General features: G+C 43.2%; 1 protein-coding gene across 1 annotated transcript in view; it reads left to right on the forward strand.

The window, feature by feature from the left end:
- The window catches only part of ZBTB7C (zinc finger and BTB domain containing 7C), a 94,591-nt gene that overhangs the window by 28,690 nt on the left and 46,232 nt on the right, over positions 1-19,669 (forward strand). The gene's annotated exons all lie outside the window — the stretch shown is intronic.

A 19,669-nucleotide genomic window follows, 5' to 3' on the forward strand; every position in this document is an offset into this window, starting at 1 on the left:
TGGCTGTTCTGGAACATAATGATGCTGAACATTTTGGTTGCATTTCCAACAGTCCTGACCAGTTCAGGTGGGGAAGAGAGATTGCAAGGCCCATTCACTTGCAGAGGTTCTGCCAGCCTTGCTTTGCATTTGCTGGCCTATTATCTGTGGCATAGGTTGGGACTGGGAGCGCTCTGTTGCAGATGAGCCACTCCTAGAGCAAAAGATGGTTTGCTGAATCTGACCAGAAGGATTCCCAGGAGAGATCTGATTTGGGTATTTCCAGGATTTTCCAGCCACAGCTGTCCAGAGAAGAAGGAGCGAGCTGCAAATTGTTATCTTTCATGGTAACAGGTTGGAGATAATTTGGGGGTGGGGGTGCCTTTGAGTCATTGTTGACTCCTGGCAACTCCCTGGACAAGTCCCTGCAGTTTTCTTGGCAAGGATTTCTGGAAATGGTTTGCCCTTGCCTTTTTCTTCCTAGGGCTGAGGGAGTGGGACTGGCCCAAGGTCACGCAGCTGGCTTCGTGCCCAAGGCGGGACTAGAACTCCCAGTCTCCCAGTCTCTGGCCTGGTGCCTTCACCACTACCCCAAACTGGCTCTCAGTTTTTTAAAAAAGCAGGCCTGGCCTTCCTTTTGTCTCCTACCTGCAGTGAGGGTGGGGTGGGGGGCATGCAAAAGGGCTGCATTACTGCTTAATGTCACTTTTTTGTGAGATGGGCGGTATCTAAATTTGAAATATAAAAGAAAGAAAGAAAGAAAGAAAGAAAAGAAAGAAAGAGAGAGAGAGAGAGAGGAAGGAAGGAAGGAAGGAAGGAAGGAAGGAAGGAAGGAAGGAAGGAAGGAAGGAAGGAAGGAAGGAAGGAAGGAAGGAAGGAAGGAAGGTTAGAGAAAGAGAGAGGAACGGGGTGGACCTGTGTCTGCTGAAACCGTAGGGGTGTCCCACTGGAGGATGATCTTGTACTATTGTCCAGCTCATAAAACAATGTTTGGATGGTTGAAGGCTACACCATATTGGTGGGCTGAAGGCATAAGGCAGGGGAAGGCAGGGCAGTGCCAGTGGGCATCAAAGTGCCCCCAGAAACCTCTCTGGCTGTCCTTTGGGATTGTCTGCTCCACCTGACTTTTGCTTTAAGATTCTTTTCGTTACTAAAATAAGATAAAATGCAACAATCTCTAGCATCTTACTGATTTCTGGCAGTGCCTTTGAACCCCACCAAGCTCTCACTGGGATGGGAGAGAGAATCCTGGGGTGCTATGATGCATCTTCTGGGAAATCAATGTGTTGGGAGTTGGGCAATCCTGACATAAGGATGACTCCTCCTTCTCCTCCTCCTCCTCCTCCTCCTCCTCCTCCTCCTCCTCCTCCTCCTCCTCCTTCTCCTCCTTCTCCTTCTTTTCTCTCTCTCTCTCTCTCTCTTTTTGTGGAGCAATGTATTTGTTAAAAATGATGTGAAGCTTATTTTACAGCTTCCACTGCAGTTTTCTGTGCTTCCAGCCTCAAATAGCAAGAAACCCAATCTCCCAGTGTTTAGCATTAGTGCTCAGAAGGGTTCCAAAAAGAGATTCAAGAAGATGCCCATCCTTAAAGTCATCAAGATAGTGGCTGAGCGTGAGGACTGTGACCCAGGTATCCAAGATACTCCTTGCCTTAGGTTTGCATTTCCTTCTCCCCTTCCTAGGCCACTGCTGCCATGTGCTGCCCTTTACTTGATCCCTAGCAGCGCAATGCTCTATTCCAGTGTGCCATGTGGCCCTGACTCTCTTCACAGGCAAGAGGAGTCAGCAGTTCTGATCCTCCCACTAAGAAATTGTCTGGCCTAATATAATCACTCCTGTTTCCTGAATGGATTAGAGGATTTAGTGTCCTGTTTGACCTTATTCATGCAGGAGGCTGGGAGATCAAACCACTTTCAGGGTCTTGAAAATACATATAAAGGATTATAACTTCTCAAGTGGGAGGAAGTATGTTCGGGCTACCCTATTAGATCTGCAAAAACCCAGGAAGGTATATATTGGGGACTTTACCCTTAGTAATGCAAGAGTTTTATCTAATCACTATTGCTCCTTATTATTAACAGAACACAAGGCCAGGTTCTTCTGTAGGCTCCTTGCTTCAGTGAATTATCCCACACCAGCATTTGTCCTTTTCTTAAGAAGTTGACATCTCTCCAGACTTGGTGTTTCCCTATGTTTTCCATTGCCGTTGGCAGGTGGTGTTCCTTTGTAGGGTGGGGAAATGCCACGTCTCTCTGAAGCAGCTCTACTTCAGTTTCTTCTTTGGGGAGAACAGGAAAGTAGCACCTTTATAAACCAGTTTCATCTCTACTCCATTCTGCACTGCTGAGTAGAAATGTTCTCCACTCATCCTTGAGCTCCATGCCAATCTCTGCTCTACACCTGGGCCCATTCACTGCTGTCCCCTCACAGCTTCATTTCAAGGTAGTGGGTGGTAAAACACATCCTGAAGCTAACTTGGATGGGGTTGGAATAAAGAGGAAAATACTATGTTAACACTGGTACAGTTAAGGATATCTTGAGTCTGCCTTTTTCATGTGCTGGGGAGAAGATGAAGACAAGTTCATGGTGATAGTGGAGAAAATAAATATTGCTAGGGTACCACTGTGCAGTGATAGTGCAAATAGGAACCCCTGAATATCCTCATTTCCAGTGCAACATTATTTTATTAAAGGGCTGTGTGTTTTCCCTTCTGTTCTCTCTGCCCCTTATAGAGATGGTGAAGAAGCTTTGATTGCTCGCGAACACTTTCCTGAAATGTCCTCTTTGCAGTGCTTTGAAGGATTCTTTTTTCGCCTCTCCATTCACTGCTGATTATTTTTATTGCTCTTCTTTCTCGGCTGTTTATGTTTTCAGTTTATTGGCACAAAAACCCTCTGTTTGTATGGAGTTCCTCGGGTTCTAGAGCAATTTTCTCAACCTCAGCAAATTTAAGATGTGTGGACTTCAACTCTCAGAATTCCCCAGCCAGCATCTTAAGACCGTGCATCTTAAAGTTGCTGAAGTTGAGAAACACTGTTCTAGAAAAGTGGATTTTTAAAATCATTTCCCATACTCTGAAACTGTTCCTTTTTAAGGAACAGTGACATGCTATGTTTGTAGCTACCAGGCGTATGGCCATGGTGGTTTACTCAGCAGCAGGGTTGGTGTTCTTGTAGAACAGGGTTGGGCAGGCCCGTGTTCCAGTTTTTGTGACCTTCAGAAGCCCTCCTGACCATGAGTGGAGAAAACCAATGGCACAGTTTTCTGCTAGCTGAGTTGGGAAGCAGATTAAAACAAAAAACAAAAAACAGATGAGTCCTAAAATAGTCAAAAAGCAAAGAGTTCCCAACCCCATCCTGAACAATGTGCCCCTTGCATGATCTGTGGATCTCAGATTTCTCAAAAATGGGGTGTGCAATTGGACAGAAAAAGATGGCCCACCCTTGTAATTGAGGAGCAACTTCCATGTAAGAAGCTCCTCTATCAAATAATCTGAAGTTGATGTTTACAGGTAGTAACTGTTCTTGGGGTGTACTGGTGGGCTTCCTATAAGCCACTGCAGGACACACAAGGGTGGATTAAGTAGTTCTTTTGAGAGCTGATCCAGCAAGGGTCATACTATCCTCAATGTAAGAAGAAAAAAGATTTAGGAAGCAGTCATCTTAGTGGGTTGTAAGAACAGTACTTTTATGGAGACGTAGACCTATCAAAAATTTCCTGGCCTTCAGCTGACCATGAGTCTGTGCGATTGATGGATTGGTGGGTAAGAGCTACGGATCATCAGCATGCTGGCTCCATGCTGGTGCAAATGTGCTGGATAGTGAACAGCCTGGGGGAGGTTTGCTTCTGGTAGCCCTGGATACTTAGTCCTTCACCACCATCAGTCACGGAGACCTACCTCCATGTTTCAAAGAATGTTGATAATTCATAGATGTGCTGCCCTTACTTTACTGAGGCAAGTGACAAGAGGAGAGGTTCAGGCTAGACATTAGGAGGAATTCTTGACCATACAAGCTGTAAGCCCATGGAGCAGGCTGTTGAATGAAGTGGTGATTTCACCTTCAGTGGGGGTCTTCAGAGGCTGGTCATCTGTCAGAGATGCTTTAGTGGATCCTACCCTGAGTAAGGGGTTGGACTAGGAAACCATTAAGGTCAGCTCCATGATTTTATGATTCAATAGGAATTTACTGCCTAAAATGGGAGAGTTGAAAGAACTGGGTTGGCACAACACGCTGAACCAGGCTAAAATGGAAGTACAGGTAGTCCTCGCTTAATGACCACTTGTTCAGTGACCAAAGTTAAAACAGTGCTGAACAAGGAGACTTACAACTTGTCCTTGAAACTGTGGCTGTTGCAGCATCCCCGCAGTCACATAATCCCAATTCAAGTGCTGTCAATTACAATGGTTGCAGTGTCCCACAGTCACGTGCTCACCATTTGCGACCTTCACTGCCAGCTTCCAACAAGCAAAGTCCATGGGGAAGCCAGCATGAAGTCGCAAATGGAGATCATGTGACATCACACCTAATGACCACATGGAATTCGCTTAACAGTGGCAACCAGAACCACTGCGACTGTATGATTCAGATCATATTCATACAAGAAGTAGGGTTTCCTTGATAGGATTCACACAACACACTAAACCCTGTTGTAAGTCGGCACGGTCACATGACATTGTGCTTTACAATTGCGTTGCTTAGTGACACAGTTGCTGGTCTCAGTTACCGTTGTTAAGCAAGGACTACCTGTAGTTTATGATTCAGGATGTTTTGGGAACCCATATATAATCTGAGCATGTGATGTGCATCAGGCCATCATGTTACACCATTATGTGGTTCATTTGTTTGAACATAGCATACTGTGTGAATACAGTAATTATTTTGTTTGTGGAGGCTTAGGGTTTAGTGTGTTGTGTGAATCCTATCAAGGAAACCCTACTTCTTGTATGAATATGATCTGAATTATGGCATCTGTTGTGTCTTTCCACCTCTCTTTTCCACTTGAAGTCCTTTTCCATTCATATAATGAAAAATCCTTCTTTTTGAGCTGGGAAAGGTCTGCAAGTTGAAGACCCTCCCCCCCCCCCATAGGAATTATGTTGATGATGATGATCACCATCATCATCAATATTATTGCTCTTGCCCAGAGCATCAAAATAGTTTGGCCCAACCTTCCATGAATTGTCAAAGTAGTCATAGGTTTTGGGGTGTGGATTCCCCACACCCTAAAGGGGAATGGCATTGACATGTAAACTCAGAGTTCTTCAGAGTTTCATCCTCATTTTGAGTAGAGCTACAGCCTGCTGCTTTTCATGCTGTTTAAAACTGAAAGGTAAGTCATCACCTCCAGAAAGGAATTTCAGGTTTTCAAAAGATGACTATTCTCCAAGTGGGGTTTGAGCAATTGCCATCTTCATACATATAACTAGTCTAACTCTTTACCTGATGGGCTAGTTTTGCTTAAGCAAGCATTGATTGATTGATCGGGGATGAGTATCCAGAAATGCAAGTCTGAAATGATAAAATTCCCCCAAGGAATCAGTCACTGATTTTGCTGATAGGGCGTGTTACGTTCAAAGGATAATTGGAATTACAATAAGATTCAGGGTCCAGGCTGTTTAACTGAAGCCGAGTTATTCTCATAATTCCTTATATACAGCCATAGGCAGACTGTTTCCATTTTTTCCTTCCAGAATCTGGTTTGTCCCTTATCTTTCTAGGAATGTTGTTGGAAAAGAACATGCTGAATTCCTGACTTGGATCAAGAATTAGAACTCCTAAACAGTGCAGTCTGCAAGGCCTGGATAATTGGATGAGCTTGGGCTGATAAAAGAATGCTATACGTAGTGTTCTTCTTTTAAACCTTCTTTTTAATCTGGTTAATCCAGTGTGACCATTGACCATTAGAAGCCACCCTAGCTACCTTCTTCCCAGCTCAATTTTCCACTAAAGAGCTCAGGAATGGATACATGGACAGAAGCTTTTTCCCATCTGTTTGCAAAGAATCACCCAGTGAACTTCATGGCCAAATGGCCAAGGCAGACCACTGAAGGAAGGGCCAGGACTTGAGCGGTCAAGGGAATCGAAACACAGATCCCCTGTGCCCATGACTCATCCTTCGCCCAAGGTAAAAGGGATAGGAGAATGGGAAAAGTAATATATTCCCCTCCCCCTTCCCCCAAAGTATCTTGGTCAGTCTTTTCAGTTTTGGTAACCACAATGAGAGAAATAAGCCTACAGTTCAAGTTGAATATTCAGTCTATCCTATACTGTCTTGTTGGATCAGATTAAAAATATCAATTTAGTTCAGTCATCCCCAACATGATGTCCTCATGTTGGATTTGGACCACAGAATCCAACATCCACCTCCAATTTTCTGTGTCTGACTATTCACAAACGTGCCACAACAGGGATGTTGGTTGCTCCCAACACCTGTTAATTTGAGGACTGATTCCCCCTAAGGTCTAGCTAGGTAGCAGCACCTAGCCACCTTGGCTGATCTAGAGAAGTTAAGCAGGGTCATAATTAGAACTTAGATGGGAGACCACCAGGGAGACTCAGGGCTTGAGGTTAGACTCAGAAGTTGAAAAACATCCTGGAAGATAGAAAGGTGCAACTATTCAGATCTGAAGCAGAACAGGTACTTTGGAGATCACAGGCACACTCACAGCATCTGTTGGTACCAACTTAAAGAAGCCATACTTTTTCTTAGGCTTGCACAATCCACATTGGAGTTAAGGAGCTACTTATAGGATGCAACAAGGTGGTCACACCGTGTCATTGCTTCCCTCACACAGCTTTTTTAAGGAGATGCGAAGAGATGCAGAGATTGTGCCCACCTACCCTCTGAAGTGATGTAGTGGACATAAGGAATGGCCTTGAAGGATAGAAGGAAGAGCTGCTACCAAGGCAAAGATCAGACAAGTGGGTCTTGAGCCCAGGGCAAGAAACTAATTTGAGAAAACACCTCAGACAAGCCCTTCCCTAGTTCACATGAAGATAAAGGAAGGGAGGGGAAGCACATTCAGACTTGCAAGATTCTGTTACTACAACTGTTCCAATAAAAGTAGCCCTGACCTATATGGCATTGGGTTCTTAGTCTGGTCTACCTTATAGGGCTGACAAGTACCTTTTCTGCTTCTGATCTGAACAGTTGAACATTCTTTCTGGTAGAAGAGAGGCAGACCATTTTCACACTTGCTACCAAGAAAGCTGCAAAGTCTTTATACATCCATAAAAGCTTCAAGAGCTCACTTCAACTTAAAGGAGACTTGACTTTCACTTTTCTGAATTAACTGTCATGAACTGATAGAAGATAGATCGGTTGTCCATGAATATATCCAGGCTTTTTATTAAAGCCATCAAAACTGGTAGCTAATGCTGTACTCTGAAAAGCCGAATTGAAGACGTTGGTGATTCTTCTTCTAATGAAGGTGAACATTGGACAGGCAGTTACCTGAGAAAGACTGAGCTATTTGTACCGGCTGATTTTATGATAAAAAATGTCAACTATTCTTTGCATGAAGTTTTATCCATCCTATCTAAACATGGCAAAGGAGATTTTTAGATGTCACTGTTGAAAATAATTAAAAATCAGTGATTGATCGTTCCATTCTTTTTCGAGTAAGAAGGCTTGACCACATACTGGGAACTAACCTTAAGAATTAATGAAGCCCAATTATATGGACTCTTTTCAGTCTGGATTCCAGCCAAGTGTTAGAAAAGAAATGGCCTTGATTTTCCTGATAGATTAACTTTGCTGGGAGTTGGTTAAAACGAAGGCATCCAGCTTGGTTCTGGTGAAGCTTGCAATGAGTTTTGATACAACTGACAATGCTGAATGGCAGCAGACAGCAACATTTTGCAGTGATTCTGAACTTTCCTTGGGGATAGGTTTTAGCAGTAACCTAACCTGGGTTTCTTGTTGTTTTGGGTGTTACTCTTTAGCCTCTGATCTGGGAGTTCCAAATGGTTGGGAAATAATACTCAGGGATGGATTGGTGTCATGATATTCAACTTGATATATCTTTATCTTGTATTCTGAGGAGGCTCCAAATCAGCGCTTGCTGTCTTTAATGGGCGGGATGAGGATAAGCAAATTGAAATTAAAACTGGTCAGGTGAAGAATCCTATTGCTTAGGAAGCCTAAGCTTTATGGATGGGATTATTCAGGGTGGAGTTTACTCCCCTTTAAGTATCAGTTTTGAAACATGGGTATTTTCCTGAATTTAGCCTGAGGGTGTTGGCTTTCCCTTGACTTCTGCTCAAGCTGTGTCCCTTCTGAGTGGCAGTTAGTAAATCTCTGTGATCCTGCTTGCATTTTATGGGTGCATTTGTTTGGGTTATATTGTGCCTTTCCTTTGGGAGCTCAAGGCAGTGTCCTTCCTTCAAGTTCTCCCCATAACAGTAACCCCATGAGGTGGGTTGAGCTGAAAGCAAGTGACTGGCCCAGCGTCACTGAGTGAGCTTTTCTGGCTGAAGGTAGACTAGAACCTGGTCTCCTCAGTACCAGTCCAATACGTTAAACCCCACTCTATCCTGGCTCTCATTTTCTACACCTCAGTAAAACATGGTCGGGGAGGCTCCCCTGGTAACCAACTTGGAAAGTTCAACCAATGTAGAAAACTGATGGTTGAACTTTTGTTATTTGTACCTTCTTTCAGCTTGAAAGCTTCCAGGAAGGTTTCGATAATATTAGAACAGTCCCTGCCATCAGGCTTACCATAAAAAAAAAAGAGTTGTAGGAAAGGAAAATGAGGAAGGAACAGGAAACTCTGAATTTGGGGACAGCTTTTTCTGGAAGCAAAGTGTGGAAATCTTTTGGTTCATTTATTGGATTGCCAACAGGGCCTGCAAGTTTATTTTTAAGTACAATCCAAGGTCCTGGTTCTCATCTTTCAAGTGGAGGATGATGATGATGACGATGGTGGAGGAGGAGGACTTGGCTTATGGAAAGGATCATCTCCTCCTAGCTGAACACCCTGATCCTACTGTTCCCATCTTACCTTCAGAAGCACTACTAATGTCAACACCGGATACCTTCCTTTTTTATTAGGGTTTTGCTGATAGATGAGCTTTTTTTCTTTAAGCAAGTACTGACTGTAGCTTAGTTTTGCTTATGGACTAGTAGTTTTGGGGTTTTTTTAAATTGTTTGTGGATTTTTTTGCTGCCTTTAGCATCAGTTCTCTCTGATGGTTTTAACTTGTTTACATTATGTAAACTGCCTTGATCTTTTCTGAAAAGGAAAAGCAGGAAAAATATTTTAAAATGTTATATGCCACTCTTGGTGCCAAATACTTCTTGTCTTTCCAACTTGAGCCAACTTCTAATCAACGGAATTGGAAGTAAAAGTATAAGATTTAGAAGTAAGTCATGCTGACTTCAATCCTCTTTTTTCATGAAATTTAGGCCTTAAAGAAGCATGTCAGTTGCGCTGCATTGGAGTTTGGGGGCAGGGGGAATTAATAAGAAACCAATTCCTTTCCCAGGTTTTTGAGATGAGCCAGTTTAAGAAGCTGATCATTTGATTCTTTTATTCTTAATTTGTTCTGATGTTGATTGAGTTTACAGGTGCATTTAATAATGAGTTTTGTTATTATTTTATGACATGAGGTCCATTATGAGCCAATAGAGTGCTAAAATGCAAGGAACTGTGTACATTAATTTAAAATAGATGATCAATCATTAGCATTACTCTCTATCAGTGCCCCATATATTAAACCAACCAGTTAATCTGTTATGTGGTAAAAGACCCTATGTTTGTATTGACTCTGAATTGACTGTTTTGGCTGCTCCTTTTTCCGGCACAAGCAGTTCTGATTATCTGGGGGGGGGGGTTCTATGTTTCTTCCACACCATAGGTTTGTTTCTTCACTTTGGTGTCATTATTTGTCCTTCATTCAGCTTGGCAAAGGGTGCAGCATGTTAAAAATGCAAAGATACAGACACAGAGGCAGAGGTGTCTGCAGGGTATGGTCAGAAAAGTCAAAATGGTGTCCACAACCATTCAGTCAAAGCTCGTTGCACATGTGACACACATAAAAAAATGGAGCTTCAGTCACACCATTGTGGATACCATCTTGACTTTTTGACCACACCCTGCATAGAGAGATGGGGGGTTTAAATCTCCACATTTGAGGCAGGCAAATAAAAAAATCTTCACAGGGTGGCATGGTTGAGAGGTACAGCCCTCTAATGAAATTATATCTTTCTTATTTTAAATTAAAGGCCCAGGAACTTTGAAGGGCTGTGCTCATTAAAAAGACTTTTCATTTAAAGGTTCTGTCTGGCAGTTGGTGTGGGGGGATCATGACATATGACCGCCCCTTTTAGGTGTTAAAATTGTTGGGTGCTTGGTGGTGGTCTAGTCCAGCCCTCTGCCCAGCTCAGTTTTAACTGGTGATGCTAAACGTTGATCTTATTAGGTACAGCTGGAAAAGAAAATAAAGAAACGCATGATATGCTCAGATTCATGAGCCCCTTAGAAAGCAGACAGATGAAGAAGCATGTGAGGCTGATGTAATGGTATGTGAGAAAGACCTTGAGAAACAGGGCAAAGAGATACTGCCTAGGGCAGTGTTGTCCAAACTTGGCCACTTTAAGACAAGTGGACTTCAACTCCCAGAATTCCCCAGCCACCCATGCTGGGAGTTGAAGTCCACTCGTCTTAAAGTGGCCAAGTTGGACAACACTGGCCTAGGGAATGGTCAGATAAGAGAGGGCATAGCCTGCAGCTGTGTAATGGTCGGAGAAAGAGGTTCAGAAGGGACCCTCCTTAACTTCTCAGGCTGTAAAGGAGGCATCAGGAGATTTGTACTTTCAGACTTGCAAGATTGATGTCAGCCTTCCCAGGTGGACCAGACAGGAAACATGACCAGATGAGCTAATTCTACTTTATTGTAAGGCTACATTAACAGAATCTTGCAAGTCTGAAAGTACAAATCTCCTGCTGTCTCCTTTACAGCCTGAGAAGTTAGGGAGGGCCCCTTCTGAGCCTCTTTCTGCACCTGTTATGCAACTGTGGGCTATGCCTTCTCTTATCTGACTGTTCCCTAGGCAGCATCTCTTTGCCCCTTTTCTCAAGGTCTTTCTCACATACCATTACAGCTGTAAATCAAAAAGGCTTCCAGTACATGCAAAGGTATTAGGGGCTATCTCTGCATAAATCAGTTAATAACCAGCTCCTTGCCTAAAACCACTGCTTTCTACATAACTCTACAGCATGACTCACTTGCTTGAGTCATCTAAATCTGTTCCCCAGCCATCTTAACACATTGCATGACTTTTGGTCCTGATTTTCTTTCTCATCTGCTGCAATCTTTTCAGCATCTCTCATGCACTGACATTTCTGCTCTTGCGGTAGGTGATTCACAAAGCCAAATCTTATTATTAAATTAATTACATTTTATAAGGCTGCCCAGTCCCACCACCACTCCGTCCTTTTGGGCAGGGCAGCTCAACCTGGAGATAAAGTGCTGAACCAGGCATAAGAAACAGTTCTAGTTGATGTGGCTGAATGGGCTACACCCTGAGCTGGAGATCATAGGAGCTGCTTAGCAGATCAGGGAAGGTTGCTCTGGATGAAGGTTTGGTCCAGAGAGATGGAGGGAATCCTCCCAAGCCACCTGATCTTGCTAATCTGAAAAGCTGTAATGTATACCCTCTGGCCATTTCCAAGGTGGTTCCACAGCAGAGCAGAAATCAGCTGAACGAGCAGAAGTTGCTTCTACTAAGGAGTTGCCTGATATGGAGTCAGACAAGGCAGTTGGTCTGTTTGGCTCGAGAATGTCTATGTTGACTGGAGCAGCTGCTGCCCAGAGGTGGTGGAAAGAATTTTCTGAGCCCCACCAGGAGATACTGAAGATTGAAGCAGGGCCTTAGGGAACGCCAAACACGTGCACCACCCTTGAGCCAAGGCCTGCATCTTTGCCTGCAGGACCATAAAGCCATTTGGTGCAATTGATTAAAGTTCTCTGGGAGAGCTTTCTGTTCAGCATTTCCTTTTTCACATGGCAGTGTTCAGAAAAACCCCAGAAGGCATAGCATGTCTACCAGAGTTTATTTGGGAAGGTGCAACCAGACAGGCCTAAGGATTCTATCACAAGTGGTGTTTGAACTGATTTGGCACAGCTCAAATCACAGGAAGGATGAGCATCTCTGGAGGTCCAGGGGCTTGGGGTGGGTGCTGTTTTCCCATTTGTGTGTACTCTCACTTCACTCCACTTTCTACAGTTTGAACAGGGAGCTCTCTAGTAGGTTTCACAAATAAACCTTCTCACCGAACCAGATCTTCATCTTTCTAGTTCATTCCTTGTCAGTTTTAGAATCTTGATATGAAAAAAACCTGCCCAATTTGATTTTTCTCTGCTTATGTACCCAGCATGCACTAAACGATGGCCTTACCTGCATCCTGGGCTCAGGCAGGCCATTACAATCCGCTCTGCTAGAGATCCGTAGGGGCTCTGTGCCACATCCTACAACCAGGGTTGCAGGTGTTCAGAGAAAGCACTGCAGAACTACAGTTTCGTGTCTGCATCATGACTAAAATGGGAATACTGTATATATCTGTAAAGAATGAGATTTTGATTGCCAGAGAGTTCTCCCCTTAACCCAGCTGCTCAGACTTTTTGCAGAATTGTTGAATCCACCCAGCAGAAACTGAAAATGGGGATGGGGAGGCTAGCAGTGTTAATCCTTTCTCTGCGTAGAAGGAGGGGGCAGTGGGTTTTCATTACTCCGGGAGCTACTGTAGCTCAGGGAGCGTTGCATTCCTCTTTTGGCAGGCTGGAGGAAGCGCTGGTTGCTGTTCAGTTCCTGCTTTCAGCATTCTAAGGTTGGCACAAGTGAAGAAGATAAAGCAGCCATCTTCAGTACACTTTGAAGGGGTTGGGGAATGGATACGATGCCGTGTAGAAATGCCCTAAAATATATTCCCATCTATAGAGGTGAATATGTGTAGCTCAGGGTTGAACTGTGGAGTCCTTGGGGTTCTCTGAGCTTGGTTCTTTTCTTGCAAACCTAGCCGGGTAATGAAACGTTTGCAAGGAAAGAACCAAGCTCAGAGACCCCCAAGGACTCCACGTATTCCCATCTGCATGGGTGTCCATATTCTAGATTTCACGAGTCTGAAACTAGAGGATATAACAAAACAGAGAGACACTGTGGCCCAGAATATACCTCTGATTATATCCTGATTGTACCCCAAGTCATATAAGTATCTTTTATTTTTGAAAAAGTTCTTTTAATTGTAGCAGAATCAAGCCTATGCTGTTGAAGTTATGGTGGAAGTATTAAGGACCCTGATTTGCAAAGCTGAGAAAGTAATGGAAGATGCTAAATTGTTCAGCTCTTTTGAGATATGAATTGTATTGCCCTCCCTCCACCTTAGATTTGTAAAAGTCTTTTGGGCACCTATGCTGAATTGAATGTGAGTGGGTGATAACTCCGTGTGATCCTTTTAAGTTGCTGTGAATTTTCTGAATTGAATGTATAATATATTGCTCAGTGAAACAAAAAGCATCTCAAACTCGCTATGGTTGAAACCGCATGATAATATAATAATACGCAACTAACACTGGGCTGAAGTTTTGGACTCCATTGTTGAAAAGCTGGGGAAGCCATGGGCAAGACGGCTGATGCTTCAAATGAGCCCTCCAGAAAAAGGTCGTGCAGTGAAGATGTCTTGTGCCATGTTGAAATTCTCACTCTTGATCCACTCATGAAGACTTGAATTTTGTCTGAGTTGAGTTTGGTGTTGTCCAAAATTTGCCACCCCTAATTGGCCTGCTTTTCTGCCTAAGGTGGAGGCTTTCCTTTTGCTAAACCATCCTTCTGTATGCCTCAGTTAAATGAAATCAAATTAAATTACTTTGTATGCTTTCCTTTCTTTTTTCTTTTTTGCCTTATTTAATCTGCCAGTTTGACTGTCCTCTTTCTTCAGATCGTGAAAAAGGACGAGGGTCCATGCGGGTGCTTAGAATGCATCGGCCATCCCTCACCACTTGACATTTTATTCAACTGGCCCTCAGCCTTCTGAGATTTTATGGGTCATTACCACTCACGTTTGAGCCTATTTTCTCATCTGTAAAAGCTCTATGCACCTTTATTATATATATTTAAAGAGTACAGATTCATAGGAAGCTATGTTTTGAATTCTGCTCTATGATCCAAAGCGGTTTCTCTGCTCTGTGAAGCAGAGCGTGGGTGCACCATCCTGGGTATCAATGCAAGTTCTCTGTGGTATCGTAAGGAGTTCTGCAGCCCTCCGAGATCAAAATTTATAACACTGCCCTTGTTGTGTATTCAGGAGAATTCTCGTTTGACATGTCAGAAGAGATCCACTAGATGTATTGCAGGGCTTCCGCCTTTTCAGTTGTGTGTTGTATGTGTGTGTTTTCCTTTCCTTTCCCTGCCCAAGTTAATCTGTATGTGTTCAACTGGGCCTGGAGTTCAGGTTTCACTGGCATGGAAATATCCTTTTTCAGGGAGGATGAGAACAAGCCACCTGGTGCTTGTATATGTCTGTATGCTCTAGTTTCATATTTTGAGTACAACTTGTACAAAAATAAAAGTAGAAAAATAGCATCCATGGTCCTTGGCCTGAAATAAATGCAGGTGGGGTTGTATGCAGAAAACCTGTTTGGGGTTATGTTTGAAATCTATTGGTATTTAAACAGGCTGTATATACTCATAAGCAAGCAGGTTTTATAGGCCTTGAGGAAGGTACAGAATTCATACAATTATCTGTTGGTCTATAAAATAGTGTTAACTTGACAAATTGATCTGTGCTCAGCTCCTGAACCAAAAATATCTAAGGGCTGTGTGTTACATTCCTCTTTAGAGATACAGATCTTTAAGCCTTTCCCATCAGATTTTATTTTTTATGTTATTTTATACTTGGTTTGCAATTTATCTTGGCTGGTCCTAAAGCAGTGTTTCACTAGTGTTGGCCACGATGTATTTACACATTCTACAAATCCTTCCCACAGATTTTACAAAGAGGTTTGGAATGGGAAGCAACCCTCTGGTGCATTTCCACCACCTGCTTGGGAGTCACACCGGGGGTTCTTCCTACAGCAAATACTTGGATTTCTTCAGTTGCTCTGGTCAATGAACAACATGGAAAGGATTCCTAAGAAATTTGGAGGTGTTTTGAATGACTGTTTTGACACATCACATCATTTATGCAAAATGTATTGGCTATCCAGATGATATCAATATGACCCCGTGTGGACCCCAATAGTTGGGTCCCCTTGTTTTTCTGTGCTGCAAAATTCTGTTTGTCCTCACAGATCCCTCCCATTCCTGGCATCATATAAAGTCCAGTTGCTTCAGCATTGTTCTTCCTTCTTGGCTATCAGTTCTGTGGATGTTGCTATCCAAAGATTTCATGTGCACAACATGCTCATTTGATGGTATGTCTTCTTTTCTTCCCTGTGTTTGGAATGCATTTGATCACCAAGCTGCTCATGATTCGCACTGTCTCTGCAGTGGGGTAAAAGGAATTGATCCTCATCTGTGTCTCTACTTTATTGGATTTATGGGCTCCAGTATCAGTAATGGGACCAGTCTGTCCAGATTCTTTTCTTGCCCCTGGATAGCATGTTTAGGTTGTAGAGACAGACAATCACATGTCAGGAGTGCTCCTTCTTGAGCACTCTAGAGGCTAGAGGGAATGGCCTTGAGGGACAGGAGGAAGAGCCACTGCCAAGGTTGTGGTAAGGTAAAAGAAACCTGAGTCCAGGGCAGGAATGTAACCTGAGTAAGCATCTCAGACGAGATCTTCCCTAGATCTCATGAAGAGAAAGGGAGGGAGGGAGGGGGCAGACACATTTAGTCTTGCAAGATTCTGTTACTATAACCTTACAATAAAGGTAGTATTGGGCTACATGACTTTGGTTTCCTAGTCTGGTCTATCTTGAAAGGCTGACAAGTTAGTTTCAAAGGGTTTGTGCGGTATTTATAGCACACCATTAGAGATGCTGGGTGTCTTTCTTTGATGATTTCATCTGACCCAGGATCCACCCTTACTCAAGTGAGGGAAAGACCACTGCATGGATAGCAAAAACAATCAGTGATTGATCAATTTATTCATCAAGCATCCAAGTATATTTTGCCCAGTGAAGTAGATGAAACATAGTGATATCCATGTGACAAAGTTGTGAACATTGTACTACTAATCCTGTTGCATTTTATACTGCATTAGTGTGATGGAATGGACTTATGAAGGCCAGGCTCAGGGAGATAAGCGTGTTCTTAGCCCCCAACAGGAGCGTGGGAAGTTCAAGAAGATGAGGCTGGCACCTCCCTAAGGAATTCACGGTGTTGTGGCTGGCTGGCTGGCTTGGGAACTAGGGTTCAGTCTAGGGAGATTTTCTGTCTGGAGGTTGTAGCTAATAAACGCAACAGAACTGTATTTGCATTGTCTCTTGGAGTTCTTTGGGCTGAACCTGACATCAATCTCCCCAGACTCAACCCTAGTTCCCAAGCCATCCAGCCACAACATCGTGAATTCCTTAGGGAGGTGCCAGCCTCATCTTCTTGAACTTCCCATGCTCCTGTTGGGTAAGAACACGCTTATCTCCCTGAGCCTGGCCTTCATAAGTCCATTCCATCACAATTAGCAAGGCATGGGTCATGGTATGAGTTGCCCCTCTAGGAAGGCTCTTGAGTCATCCCAGTTTCATTGCAAGTTCTACATCTGCAAGGTGTGTAGAAGCCAGGTCAGACTTAATTGTCATCAGAAACCATGTATCGCTTGCCTGAATGCTTGTGGTGAAGAATCTGTGGTCAGAATGAGAATAACAGTCCTCCAACAGGCCGTCTAGGAATTCTGGGATGTAACACCCAACATGACGACACCAGCTTGGGGAAGATTGATCTGTAGCCTTTGATGGTGATCTCTGTTGTTATCACTTGATCTCTTGATGTTTATACAAATAAACACAGGCCTTAACCATGGGACTGGATATCATCTCCTGACCTAGTATGGGGCCATACATTCAGCTTTTAGAGAGTTAGTCTGAAATCATCTTGCAACAACTTTGCATGTTACAAAATTACTGAGAATGCCAGGCTTGTTCTAAGACCTTCTTGTCCATCTATAATATCTACAGCTTACTAGAACTTGCCATATCTTGACATCCTTGGATTTCACCTCACTGTCCCAGCTCCTTTAGGCAGTGATGGAGAAACATGAAATGACATCAAAGCCAGAAGTTATACTAGGCATTATAGAAAACGAGGAAGGGAATTTAATTCAAGGCTGCCATTTTGCTGGCAGCCCCATGTTCTTTAAAACCGATAGTTCAGTTCTACATCTGCCTGTGACATTTCTCAGATTGAATTGTTAGCAGGCACAAGCAAAAGAGTTGTCCCAGTTTTATATATCTTCTCAGTAACTGTCCTACAAACAGTAGCCAGTGTGGTATGGTTACAAATCATCTGAAGATCCAGGAGGCCACAGTTCAAATGCTGTGAAGCAAAACCCCTTTATTTTGCTAAAGTAAAGCAAAACTCTCTTCTAATCCACTTTAGAGGCCTGTTTTGGAGGTAGAATAAAGCAAAAATAGAGCAAAACCAACAATTGTGGATTTCATAGTAAAGAAACAATAAACTCTTAGACTTCCCCAGCTCTTCTGAGTTGACGTAAGTTGGAAGTACTTCTTCACCCTGTGGAATGACACGCTGGGTGAAGAAGCTGCTTTTGAGCATCTGAAAGGCATCTGATGGGTCACCATGAGAAATAAAAGTTTAGACTGAGATGGCCCTTGGTCTGATCCACAGGGATATTCTTATATTTTTGTGATGGTATTCCACTAGTTTTATGAATCTCAAAACATTATTTTAAGAACTTTAGCATTGTTTGTATTATATTGGATACCACAATCTAGAGAAGATATGGGCGTGTAGTCTTTCTGAAGTTTCTGGAATGGGATTGGAAATAAGAGATCAAGCTGGTTGAGAAGAAAGGCTCTTTGCTTCAGAGATTTTGAGAAAAGTTAGGTCAAGAGTTTCCCAATCACCAGGCTGAAATTGGTGCAGAACAGATTCTCATCTGAAAAGTGATACTGCTGGGTGGGTCCACCATGTGTTAGACCAAAACAAGGTTGAATAAGTGCAGTACTATTAGCTTAATGTCAGTAATAGAGGGCATGGGTTCACTCAAAGTGCACGGCACCAGATAAATTGAATTTAAGAAGGGAAAAAAGAAAGAAATTAATTGCTTTCAGTGCATTCAGATCAAGCCAGTTTGTGTTGCTGCAAAGCAGTGGATGAGAAGACCAGACCAGGAGCAGCTGCTGAATGGGGCAGGAGACTTTAATCAGTGTCTTGGAGCACAGATTTTGCTAAGGACCCAAGAGGAGAAAATTCTACAATTGCTGTGTTGAAACAGTCTTTGTAAGCTTTTTTCTTTAAAAATGTTTGGATGCGTAGGGATGGCTTACAGCTTTTAGAAATATTTTGGCTTGGTTTACTCTAAACTCCTGACCAAATCTATCCAAGGGAGGCATTACATTATTACACCTTAAACTGTTAGCAAACCTCTGCCTTTAGATTTCATTTTGGGGTGTAATGTTCAGTAGGGGAAGTCTGGCCTACAACTATGTTCTGTTTCCTGGCTAAGCGTTTCACATCAGATAGGGAAATAGCGACACCTAGCCCCCAAACACTTGGCAAGTTATGCAGTGCAGAAACTCCCATGTCTTTTCTGGCACAGCTCCATTGTATGCCATGCTAAGCCATGGTTTGTGTAATTGTGGTTTACTGAATGAGATACAGTTTCTTGCTGCATAGTTTCCTAGGATTGCTAATTTAGCATTCACAGGCACAGGATCTTTCCTTTTGCCCACCAGGTGCCTTATCTCCTGATTTTAATTTGTTTATGGATGCCTTTGAAAAAGAGGGGAAATTTGGCACGCTGCAGAGCAGAACACCCAAAAACCTAATCTTTGTTTTTATGAATGGACCCAACAGGAGACTGGAGTGCTTGGTTTGGAATCCTGCCTTCTTGTCCAGGCCAAACAACACCATCTTGGAGGAGGAGATGGGGTGGTATCACAGTTTGGCCTTTTGGTAAATGGGTGCTTGATGACTGGCTGTGATCACCATTTGGGGAATAATCAACCCTTCCATGGCCCATGACTTGCTCTTTCCAGTAGTGGAGAATACGTGTAGCTCAGAGTTGAACTGTTGGGTTGTTGATATTCTCTGAGCTTGGTTGTTTTACTGTAGATGTTTGGTTACCAAGCTAGGTAGCATCATCAGTTCATGGGGGAGTCACGTTTTGCCTAGCTGGTAATGAAATGTCTGCAAGAAAACAACCAAGCTCAGAGAACACCAAGAACCCAACTCACTCTCCGAATGAGCCCCTCTTCCAACTGAGGATGCCTATACTGACCTATAAATCCTAATTTACAAATACCAAGAGCAGGTCTTATAGACCATGCCAAGCCAACGCTTTACAAACTATGTTATGGCTTAGCAGGATATTTGAACCCAGTCTTGGGCTATCAGTCTGATTGAGCCCTTATCTACTTCCACCCATTTTCCCTGTTCATTTTCCTCCATGGTGCAAGCTGCATCTTTTCAGCAGGAGAATTAGCAAGCTGGCATGCAGAAAGGAGTTACTCCTCCCAGCCCTGACCCAATTCCACCCACCTTTTCTTCCACAGTCTATGGCTGCTACAG

This window comes from Python bivittatus, unplaced genomic scaffold (assembly GCF_059951505.1).
Source record: "Python bivittatus isolate LINGU-HERP-01145 unplaced genomic scaffold, Pbiv_v1 ctg000570_np1212, whole genome shotgun sequence".
Lineage (NCBI taxonomy): Eukaryota > Metazoa > Chordata > Lepidosauria > Squamata > Pythonidae > Python > Python bivittatus.